This window comes from Anguilla rostrata, chromosome 12, assembly GCF_018555375.3.
Source record: "Anguilla rostrata isolate EN2019 chromosome 12, ASM1855537v3, whole genome shotgun sequence".
NCBI lineage: Eukaryota > Metazoa > Chordata > Actinopteri > Anguilliformes > Anguillidae > Anguilla > Anguilla rostrata.
The window spans coordinates 37,728,983-37,741,067 of NC_057944.1; the positions used below are offsets into that span (position 1 = coordinate 37,728,983).

General features: G+C 48.5%; 1 protein-coding gene across 1 annotated transcript in view; it reads right to left on the reverse strand.

The window, feature by feature from the left end:
• Nucleotides 1-12,085, reverse strand: part of aplp2 (amyloid beta (A4) precursor-like protein 2) — a 60,628-nt gene that overhangs the window by 41,869 nt on the left and 6,674 nt on the right. The window lies entirely within an intron of this gene.

Here is a 12,085-nt window from a genome sequence, read left to right on the forward strand (position 1 = left end):
TAAGCATTTGAACCAGAATCAGCAAGCTCCTCCAAGGAAGACACTCATAACTCACTAAAAATCATGCGCACTCTTCCCAAGCTCCCTTATAAAGCTGTGCTTTATTATGCCACTCAAACCTCTAATGCTATGAAAACCTCACTACAAGGCTAGACCTCTTTTTTATCCCCATTCACATTCTACCTCTTCTTCCATGGACCAACCACAGCAAAGTGCTCTGAATGGTCGAACCCATCAGCTGTCCTTCCCTCCCTCAGTACCTGGCTCTCCTCCCTTCCTTCCTCCCTCCCTCGCTCTTTCTTTCTCGTTCTCTTTCTCTTTCCAGCCATGTGAGCAGGTGACCCCTCAGCCGTCTCTCTCTATCCTGGCTTTACTGTCCACGTGGCCTTGAGCGGATTGCGTGCCTTGACATCACCCGGCCAGATGTTTACGATAAAAATAGACGGAGACGCAACGGAGGGCGCCCCGTCCCGCAGGGCGAGGCCGGTCACTGCGCCGCGGGAACAACCGCCACCCCTGCAGCCTCCGGGCGCTGGTGCCAAATTCTGCCCCCCCCCCCTCGTCCCACCCACCCATTTCTCACTCCAAACACTTAGGCTGCAGTATCTCAAGCTCTTGTTCTATACCGCCCATGCCCCGCTTCATAACCTGAATTCTAAATTCTGTACCACCCCCGCCTTTTTCCCTCCACCCCAAAAATTGCACCACCTCGCTAGTTCTCACCCCGCTGTATAAATTATATCATCCTCTGTTCTTCTTCCAACGTCACTTGGATCCCACCATCTGAGGAGTCTCACCTCCCTGTTTCACGCTTTCCAGTCTTTATACCCCCCCCCCTTCCCCCTTCCCCCTTCTCCTCCCAGAGTCCCTCTGGCCTCGGTGTGATGTTTTGTCTTCTCACGTCTCTCACAGTCCAGCCTCCTCCTCCCTTTCACTCTCTTCTCTGCAAAGCGTTCCCCCGTTTTCTCCTCCGTTTGAGCCCAGCCCAGGGGCCTGGGCTCCCTCCATCTCTCTCTCTCTCTCCCTCCATTCGGCAGGAACCGCAGAGATAACAGCGGATAACTTCTTGGCGGTGGCGCAGCTATTTGTCAAGAGGGCAGGTCTGAGCAAAGGTGATTTTCGCAGGCTAATGGCGCCAAGGTCGGAGGGTTTTTTCTGCAGAGTACCTGCCGGGGCTAGACTGCACACAGGGCAGGGAGTTCTACAAGTTAAACAAAGGAGGGTTTCTTTTTTTTCTTTATTCGACACGTAACATTGTGCTAGATAAATTAGGCTCTTAACAGCACGAACACTCCGCAAGATTTCTCCACGTTTTGCTGGAAGTGCAGCAGAAAGGACAGCTCTGAACAGAGGTACTGCAGCACAGGGCAAAGCAGGGCAGGGGTGGGCTGGGGAATTTGGGGCTCCGTGCAGGGCAGGGGTGGGCTGGGGAATTCGGGACTCCGTGCAGGGGTGTAGCAGGGATAGGAAGCGCCGTGTGAGGGCGGGGGACGGGATTAGAGACGGGAGCGCGATCCGCCCCTCGGCCCGAGAGCAGAGATGCTTAATCTCTCCCCTGAAGAGAGGGATTTGGGAAAAATGTTCTGCACTCGTTTTACCAGCCCTCCCTCTTTTCCCTCTCTCTCCCTCTTCACCCATGCGAGGAGTCACATGAACGCAAAGACGTCAAGAGCACTGAACTTCGGACTTAATAAAGAAAAGGGAGCAAGAGAGAGAGAGAGAGAGAGAGAGAGAGGGAGGGAGGGGTAAGAGAGAGAGAGAGAGAGAGAGGGAGGGGTAGAGAGAGAGAGAGACAGAGAGAAACAGACACCTACACTTGCCCACATCTTCACAGAGAGTATTAACCGACTACATTACATTAACAGCCTGGAACTAGACCTAACTGCCAGGTGCATTAAATTTCAGGCAGTGCAGTAGAGTGCTGCAGGAGCCTCAGGGGGAAAGGGGGCGGGTCTCAGCGTGCAGCAGGCCTGCGGATGGAGGGGGGGGGGGTGGCGAGTGACATGGAGGACACGCCATCCCATCATTCCTCTGAGTGGCTTTTGGGCACAGCGCACTGGGAGAGGGTCTGGCTGCTGGCGCGTCTCATCAGAACACGATGGCAAACGGGGCACCAAACCGCACCTCCCGATCGCGGTGTTCTGTAGTATTCTGGCACATGCACAGACGCATTACTGCATTACTGCATGCCACATGCACAGACACATTACTGCATGCCACATGCACAGACGCATTACTGCATTACTGCATGCCACGTGCATGTGTGCAGGAACAGCTGGTCTCACTTGCGCCAGACTAATGCAAAAATATTATAACCCATTCAAGGTTTTTTCCATTCTTACCTCTCAAAAGTCAATTCAGTGCACGACAGCAGGAATTTTAGATTAAATATTTAACTAGTCTTTTCCTTTTGCCCCTACATTACAGATGAAAGCTGCCTTTTTTGCATTTGATTTAAAAGAAAAAAAAGTAATACATTTCACGAAGACGGTCGACCGTTTTAACTCAAATGTATTCTTAACACAGACAGCTTTCGCAGCCAGCTGCAGCTCTGTGCTTAGTTAGTACCGAGCGGCACAGTTTTTCTCCGTGTTCAGTAAATCACGACTGGCGGGGATCATATTGCCGCCCAGGGTGAGGAATCTCTGTCAGAGTCTCTGTCAGCCGAAGGTTCACACCCATTTATTTTGCACTGCTGGGGACTGCTGTGAAACAGTGCATTCATTTGTGCATCTCTCTCCTCCTGGACATCCAACCTGGTCCAAAGTCCAAATGTCCAAATGTATTAATTATTCTCTCCCTGATGAAGATGGCTGTCAAGACCTCTTGAGCAGTGGTTAAAGAATGGCTTAGGATCCTCCATCTCTTCACCTGTTGTTTTAAGCCAGTGGCTTTGAGGTCACAGAGTGTCCCCCGCGCATGTTAATGTTTACTCCGACTGAAAATTAGTGTACACGTATGAAGAGCTTTTAAAGTTTTCACCCTTTTATGGCTAATTATGGATTATCCCCTCAATGACAAATTATGTCAGAAGCAGATATTTGCGTTGCAAAGAATTAATATTCCATATTAATTTAAAGGATATTTTTATAAGTCTCAAATCAGTTTTCAGCCTAATGCTTTAATTTTGTGTAATGTGCTGTGGCTAATTTCATTTCGAATAAGTAACAGACCTAGATCTGAAATCTTTCTAAATGCTGAACACCTCATCTCCAAAGCTAATCCATTTATGGAAAATGAAGTGTTTAATATCAAAGCAAATTCGAATTAAGCCAACCCGGTATTGTGCAAAAAATTCATTTCAGCACGAAAATAAGACCATGCTTTCATCGACCTTTATGAAGAGATCGGCTGGACGAGAGAAATCAGCACGCACTGGAGTACTCCAGGTTCAGAGTTCAGGGGGAAAAAAATATGAAGAGACTCCCTCCTGCTGTGCCACAAATGCTGGAGGAGAATTTATGACAGCCATCTTCATCAGGGAGAGAATAATTAATGCATTTGGACATGCTGTGTCACAAATGACACTTAATGTGCCATTAAGAGTATTTATCCTCTGCAGCTCAGGGGGAAGTGAGGGGGAACTGGATTGAATGTGCATGGGGGGGGGGGTGGGGGGGGCGCATCCCTCTCGTGGGAGCCTGCTGGGCCTAATGGTTCGTCCTGATTTTTTTTTTCTCGCTGTTCTCAGTTATACACAGTGGGCATGAATTTTACCCTCCCTCCATGTCCCTCCGCCTCTCCTCCATCTCCGTCCATCTCTCTCCACCTCCCTCCCTCCCTCCATCTCATCCATCTCCCTCCATCTCCCATCATCTCTCTCTACCTCCCTCCAACTCCCTCCATCTCCATCCATCTCTCTCCACCTCCCTCTACCTCTCCTCCATCTCCATCCACCTCCCTCTATCTCCCTCCATCTCTGTGGACGAGTGTGGCCCGCTGCTTGGTGCCACCTCAGGGTTTTGCCGGGAGCTGTGACCGTCAGAAGCTGGGATGCGAAGCTTGCCAGGAGTCACGGGTGTGTTCCGGTTCCCCTTCGGCTGAATGCCACAGTGTGAAAACACCTCCTGCCCAAAACCCCTCAACGGTGGGGCTCCTGAAAACGTTCTAAAAATACTGACTTTCCCCGGACCGGAGAGAGCGTGTGAAGCGTTTTTTTAACAGTGGGAATTTTCCGCTTTTATTAATCTTCTAGAATTAACTGTTAATGAGCACATGGCTTTTAGAGGGATTGATCCCAAGATTTCTTTGAAGGAAGAAAAATACACACACAAAAAAAAAAAACGAACTAATCAGACTATGGTTGGTATGGTTGATGTGTCATCAAACAGAACATGTTATGTGAAAACCTTCACCATCAAGTAAGAAACCTGAAGAATGAATGAAATCAAAACCAAAAAATTTAATTTCCTATAAAGGATGTTTACAAGTTTCCTCTGAGCTCACCATGGCTTTGGGAAAGAATAGTCACACATCAAATCTGCACTATTATTTCTCAAAATGGATCGAATGCCTTACTTCCAGTCATTTGCTAGAGCACTCCCCTCACAGATGCAAATCCCAAATGTCGGGGTGTTTACTCCTGGAACTCCTGGCCCTGCAAAGCCATGATTTGGAACCCACCATTTTCACCACGTGAGGGTCCATCAGACCTAGTCGCAATAATGACAGGGTGTTGACTACTCCAAAGTGGATTGGGCATGTGCTCGGGTCAAAGATCAGCACATGGAGCTTAGTGCTGGGGGCCTTTGTGGGAAAAGAACGAGCAGGGGAGCTGAACGAAAGGGGAATGGGAAAGGAGACCCCACACTCGGCACATGGAGCATTTTCTCTGAAGTTCAGCTCGACCTTGTCTTCCATCAAAACACTCCACTCCTCCTCTCCACCTGCACGCCTCTTCCCCCCCCCATCGCTCTTGCATTTCCCCCTACCTTCACTCAGTTTCTGCATTTCCTTCTGTCAAGCAGGTCCTATGCACTGATAACTTCATTACCACAGATCCTATAGCATGATAACTTCATTACTGCGTCCTATAGCACTGTAACTCATTACAGGCAGAAGTCCTATAGCACGTAACCTTCATCATGGCAGAGCCTAGCGCTGATAACCTTCATTACATGGCAGAGTCCTATAGCGATAACCTTCATTACATGGAGCCCTATAGCACTGATAACCTTCATTACACGGCAGGAGTCCCTATAGCACTGATAACCTTCATTACATGGCAGAAGTCCCTATAGCACTGATAACCTTCATTACATGGCAGAAGTCCCTATAGCACTGATAACCTTCATTACATGGCAGACGTCCCTATAGCACTGATAACCTTCATTACATGGCAGAAGTCCTATGCACTGATAACCTTCATTACATGGCAGAAGTCCCTATAGCACTGATAACCTTCATTACATGGCAGAAGTCCCTATAGCACTGATAACCTTCATTACATGGCAGGAGTCCCTACAGCACTGATAACCTGCATTATATGGCAGGAGTCCCTATAGCAAAAAAGACATACAAAGACACACATGCGCACAACATACACATGACACACACTCACAAACATGCATACACACACACACACACAGAAACAAAACAATCCCAACAGTGAACATAAGGATTTGTGACTCAACCCAGAAAGGGGGAGGGGCTTATGCTGGCAGTAAGAGACCAATTAAGAGTCATCTGTCCATCAAGAGTGACCTCTCGCCTCCTGCTTCTACACCACGACCCATAGGATCTCAGGTGGACAGGAACTGGCAGCTGTGGCCCAGTCCGTCCCCCTCAACCCCGCCACTTCAATCCGTGCGTCCGAGTGCAGCATCTGCTCGCGCACTCGTGAGAAGCAGCTAGCGCATGAGAAGCAGCTAGCGCATCGGCACAGCGCAGCTAGCGCATGAGAAGCAGCTAGCGCATGAGAAGCAGCTAGCGCATCGGCACAGCGCAGCTAGTGCATGAGAAGCAGCCAGCGCATCGGCACAGCGCAGCCAGTGCATGAGAAGCAGCCAGCGCATCGGCACAGCACAGCCAGTGCATGAGAAGCAGCCAGCGCAGTGGTGTCAAACTCTTTGCCATGGAGGGCCATGTGTATGCAGGTTTTCATTCCAACCAATTAATGCTGCCTTAATTGAGTCCAATTACTCATTCAGCCATATGCGTTTAACTGCATTGAAGCACAGAATATAAGATAATTTTTATTTAGACAATGCGGGTCACCATAGACGTCGGGTCACCATTGTGCACAAACCTACATCCCTAATTCAGCAAATAATTTAACTAATTATATAATCAAGATCTGAGGCTGGAATGAAAACCTGCATACACACGGCCCTCCATGGCAACGAGTTTGACACCACTGAGCTAGCGCATCGGCACAGCGCAGCCAGCGCATGAGAAGCAGCTAGCGCATCGGCACAGAGACCCGCACCCCTCATGGGGCCCCGTTTCCTTTAACGCTACGCTGCTTCTGTCACTCACGCTTCCGAACTTCATTTCTCCAGGTCCCAAACCAAAAAAAAAACAAACAAAAGGACAAGACTAAACAAAGGGATAAACACGACGAGCCGAACGCCGCGCGCGCACGAGCCCCTGACGCGTTTCCCGATCGGGGAGCGGGCGAGACTCTCGGCGGAGCGAGAAGGCGAAGACGGCCCTCTTTCCGCTGGAGCTGGCGCCCGGAGCACAGATCTGCGCGCTGATACGGAACATCACAGCAGTGCGGCTGACGCTGTAACCCAAAATCCCACTTCTACCGCCGACCGCCTCCCCCCCCCAAAAAAACCACACGGAGCTCATCCCAGCAGACCACAGGCACCCATAAGGCGAGCGGTTTGGGCCTCGCCACAGTGAAACACCGCACTGGAAAAGCATCTAAAACATGCCCTCGCGTGTAAATGACTCGCGCGCACGCACCGACTCATTCACCCAGAACACTCTCGTATCATACATGCACATACACTCAACCTCACGTCACGCCACCTCACGTGTAGTGTGTGAGCGCACAGCTAATGCGGGGGGAGAGCTGAGGGACGTTAAGCAAGAGCAACACCAGCTCTCCTCGAGGCCGGCCAAAAAAACAGTGCCCCAGAGGCGCTAATGCGGACAGAAGATAATTCTACCCGGGAAGATAAGAAAAAAAGAAAAGAAAAAACTGGCATCGTTGTGCAAGGAAGGAAAATGAATTATAATTTACAGCAGAAAAAAACGGTTCATGAAATGAAAGGTTCTGAGGAAACAAGATGGATCACAGTAGGACTGTAGAGGGGATGGGTTGGGGTGGGGGGGGTGAAATGAACTAAAAAAGAACAAGTCATTTCCTCCATTTGGGAGAAAGGAGCTGCTGTGTGTGCCAAATGATGCCTGGCTCATTGTTAAACATAGCCTTTGATTTTCATTCGCATTTCATTCCCGACTGCTATCCTCAACAAAAAAAGAAAAGAAAAAAAAAAAAAACATGAATCAGGATTTCTAGAGGACGAGGATGAGTCATCGAGGCTGCTAAGAAACTCACACACAGACATGCACGGGCATATACACACACACCATCACCATCAGTCACAAACGCACACACACACAAGCATGCACACGCGCAACCATTCCAAAGGAAAACAATATATTTATTTAGTTCATGTACAGAAGCAGGCAAAGGAGCAATGACTCACTGTACCAGCCTGAACAGGGATCGGCTTACTGACTGCGGACACAGAGGTACACAGCCGGGAGGGCGGGGTTTTCTTTTTGTGGGGGGGGGGGGGGCCCGGGGGCAGGAATGTAGGACTCCAGGACCCACTAAATTAGCAAGACCTGGAGCGACCGTAATGTCCGCACCAAGGCCACATGGGACATACAGAGACAGGCTGGCACAAACACGCGGTGCCAAAACTGTATCTGAGGGATGGGGGTGGAGACGCCCCATTTTCTGTCAGGGGGAGGGGCTGGCGCTCAGCTCTGCTCAGTCACACAGAACATCACAGCGAAAACGTAGCGAACGCAGTGACCACAATCCCACATCCACCCCCCGGCAATCTCCAGAAACCCACACCTGCGATGTCTATCAGGCCAGTTATCACCTGGTGAAAATGACCTCAGCACGACCAGATCTAAAATAAATATGTTAAATAATTACCCCAAGGTACTTCTCTTTCTTTAAAAGAATCTTGGATCTACTCGAAAAATGGTACGGCAACATCATTCTGAAAAGGGACAACTATTTCAGCAATGAGCAGGCAGTCCACAAACAAACCTCATAAAGACTTTCACAGTCAAGACCCTATTAACGGGCTGTAGTCACAGTTAAACTAAGGAACGGCAAAAACGTTTTTCATTTACATTTGCAGCATTGCACAGACACTCTTACCCAGACTAACACAGATTGCATGCGCTCTACATGCAATACACTGATTCAGCTGGGTACTGTACTGAAGTAGTGCAGGTTGAGTGATTCGCTCAAGGGTACGACAGCAGTGCCCCACCTGGGGATCGAATGCACAGCCTTCCAGTGACACGCCCAGTTCCCTGAGCATTGTGCTACACCTGACATTCGGCTGGCCAATCCAGGCAATCTCGGTTACACAGTGGAGTTTTCGGAGGGCTTAAAAATGGACCCCACCAAGCAGAGCATGCCACTGTAAAACTGCACCACTTTGTCCTTCAAACTAAGCATTGCCTGGCAGATCACTACAAGTATAAAGAGTGGCTGGGAAGGTCAGGAGGGTTTTTTTTTTGCAAACAATTATGTATCTTTTGCTTTTAAAAATACTAATCCATATAAAACAGTACATGTAGTCTGGTCAACCAGGAACAAGACAAGAAGAGATGACAACCAGATAACGACAGTTACAAGTCCATTTCAGCACTGCAACTCCAACAGGGTTAGCACGATACATCAGAGTTCAATGCAGTGTAATTTTTCAATGGATTCAATGTCAGCTGGCTCCATCTTGGACCTTTATTTCTTGGTGACTGATTCTGTATTTTCTTATCATAGAAATAACAGGCAGATACACTTCTCTCAAGTCAAAGCCAAGATGAAGTGGACCGCGTGGGGTGTGGAGAGGCAAGATAATATGGTCCCCTAATTACAACCCACCTTTTCTGAATTAACCCTTTGAAGAGTGGGGTTTTTTTTTTCCTAACAAAATTCCAAGTCAGTGTTCTAGAACTCCATTGCTTTCAATTACCAGTTGTTACATCAGCATTAGAATTTTCAGTTAAGAACATTCTAATCACGTATGTGATCTTACACCTTTAAAGGGTTAAATATCATGTTTCTGGTTTCCTTTGCATTTACGTGTTGAATACGCAATATAAACACAGCACAGTTCCACAAGAGCTCTTAAGCATTTTAGGCTTTTCAGCCTTTAATTGAGACGGTTTTACAATACAATATTGTGGCCCACATTCTGGTGGCCTGTAGGGGACAGAAAGTAGGGCAAGTTTTGCTTAAATCACAGCTCATCAATGTTAACTATAATATGCAAAACTGAACTGCCGTCTTATCAGCCAGAACATCAGCGAGACAGAGCTTTCCAGATTACTGTAGCATTTCAGCGTTAGACAAGAGGGACTGAACAAACCTCAATGAGAAGACGGACAGGGGAGATATTTTAGGCCTGTGAAGCAGGAGATGGAAAAGTAAAGCTTTTAAAACAGACTGAGTAGAGCCCTGACTGGACACAGAGTCCTTCAGTCTCAGCCACAACAAGGATATAAACCTCTTTGAAAATACACTAATTGCACTAAATAAAAAATAAAAAAATAAAAACTTAAATATGTGAGGGGACTTGTGTGGAGTTGGGCTGATGAAGAATTCAGATTCAGAGGTAATCACAGCAATCACACGGCCCAGAAGACAAGGGCTCTCTCGCCATGCAGATGGGCCCTGCCTGACGAGGGAGCGCGTCTATATTTAAATCAGCGCGAGCCGCAGAGAGGGAGCGCTCTGAGGTTTCAGACGCCTTCAGCATTCACGCAGAAAAGGCTGGGAAAGAAAGCAGGGTGGCGGAGGAGGAGAGAGAGGGAGAGGGATGAGGAGGAGAGAGAGGGAGGAAGGGAGGGAGGGAGGAGGGAGGAGGAGGAGGGAGGGAGGGATGAGGAGGAGGGGGAGGGAGGAGGAGGGGAGGGAGGGATGAGGAGGAGAGGAGGGATGGAGGAGAGAGAGGGGGAGGGATGAGGAGAGAGAGAGGAGGGAGGGAGGAGAGAGGGGGAGGAGAGAGGAGGGAGGAGAGAGAGAGGGGAGGGATGAGGAGGAGAGAGGGAGGGAGGAGGGAGGAGAGGGAGGGATGGAGGAGGAGAGAGGGGGAGGGAGGAGGGAGAGGAGGAGGAGGGAGAGGAGGAGGGAGGAAGGGAGGGAGGAGAGAGAGGGGGGAGGGAGGGATGGAGGAGAGAGAGGGGGAGGGATGAGGAGGAGAGAGAGGGAGGGAGGGAGGGATGAGGAGGAGAGGAGGGATGCTGCCCTGGCTCCATCACACCCCGAGAAGGCAGACTAAACCCAGAATGTGCGAAGGCTCCGACTGAAATCGCTGTTAGCATTTTAGGCCGCTATTAAAGTAAACAATAAAGCAGCACTGAGCACACTGCTATCTGCCCACACCGCTATCTGCCCGTCCGCTTCACAGCCGCCATGGAGACGGAGCGAGCGAGCTTCAAACCACACTCCGAACCTTATCAGTGCAGCTGGCGGTACGGAAAGGAGAAAACATTACTTCTTTTTCTTTCTTTTTTTTTTTTAGGTGGAGAGGGCTGGGCATGGAAAACCGGGATTAATCCCGAGCCCTTTTAGTCCAGTGTGGAATGTAATTTTCCTGAGATTTACACGGGTGTGCCGTGAAAAAGTAGGTCAGGTTGTGAAGTAACCGAAGGGTGTTTTGTGTGAATCTGCTGGACGGGATTGGTGGTTTATATTTTTCAATGGCTTATATTTTTTGTTGGTTGGATTTATGGAGGTTTAGCAATGCTAAATCGCACCTAAGCCTAAGTGGAGACTATTCTTGCGCGATGTTAAGAACTATAGACACAGTGCCTGAGCATTTCACATGAAGCCCCAGGGCAGTATTTCTATGTGAGATCCAAGACAAGCTGCCAATTATTATTGGTAACATATTAGCTAATTGACACAACTAATCAACAAATGCGTTAGAGAAAAAAAAGTCAGATAACCTTGTCCGAAATGCTGGCGAAAAACATTCAGTCCTTTTAAAACAGTCAGTATTCTACAGAATGGTAACCAGTATCTAATTTATGAAAGTTTTAAATAAATATTTAAAACAATTATCCATCCCTAGTCTGTTAAAACAGCATAATCCTGTACACATGGTGTCCTGACCTGTGACCAATCAAACAATTCATCAGAGGGATTGAAACCATCATGCACATATGCACATCGCACACACACACGCACACAAACACACACGCACACACACAGGAATGTTCCGCAGTGGGGACTATTGCAAGGATTCCGAGCAGCCTCTGTGCAGTACTCCAGATTGAACATTTTTCATATCCGAAATGGCCCCTCTGAGGCTTGCTGCTGTACCCTTCTCTATGTATCAGCCTCTTACCCTTTAACCACTACTGCGCCAGAAAAAAGGCCCACCGACTCCATTGTGCCAGCTAACGGACGCCATTACGGCTCTGTAGTTTCAGGGCCAGGCCTGCGGACTCCATTACGGCTCTGTCGTTTCAGGACCAGGCCTGCGGACTCCATTATGGCTCTGTACGGTTTCACACCGTATCACGTAGGAAAGCTCTGAAGCCACAATTTATCTGGCGTGGGCAATATGACAAGGTAGTCAGGGCTGGGTTTGTGAGCATCATACCAAAACTGTGCCAGCTAGCTGCAGTAAGGAGGCAGCGCAAGAGGCTTTGATCGATAGTCTACAGAATGTAACTACCAGGTTTGCTGCTGCATTGCTCTCCTTTGCAGGAATACAGGTGTTAAAAAGCGATAACTTTCGACTTGACAGCAATGCAAATCTTTCCACGCTTCACAAAAGGAAATGGTGTCTGTGTCCAATTTGCCTCTTAAAAAAAAAACCCTGCAAAATAAATTCAAGCCAAAAGCATCAATTTTCTTCACAAGCTTTTT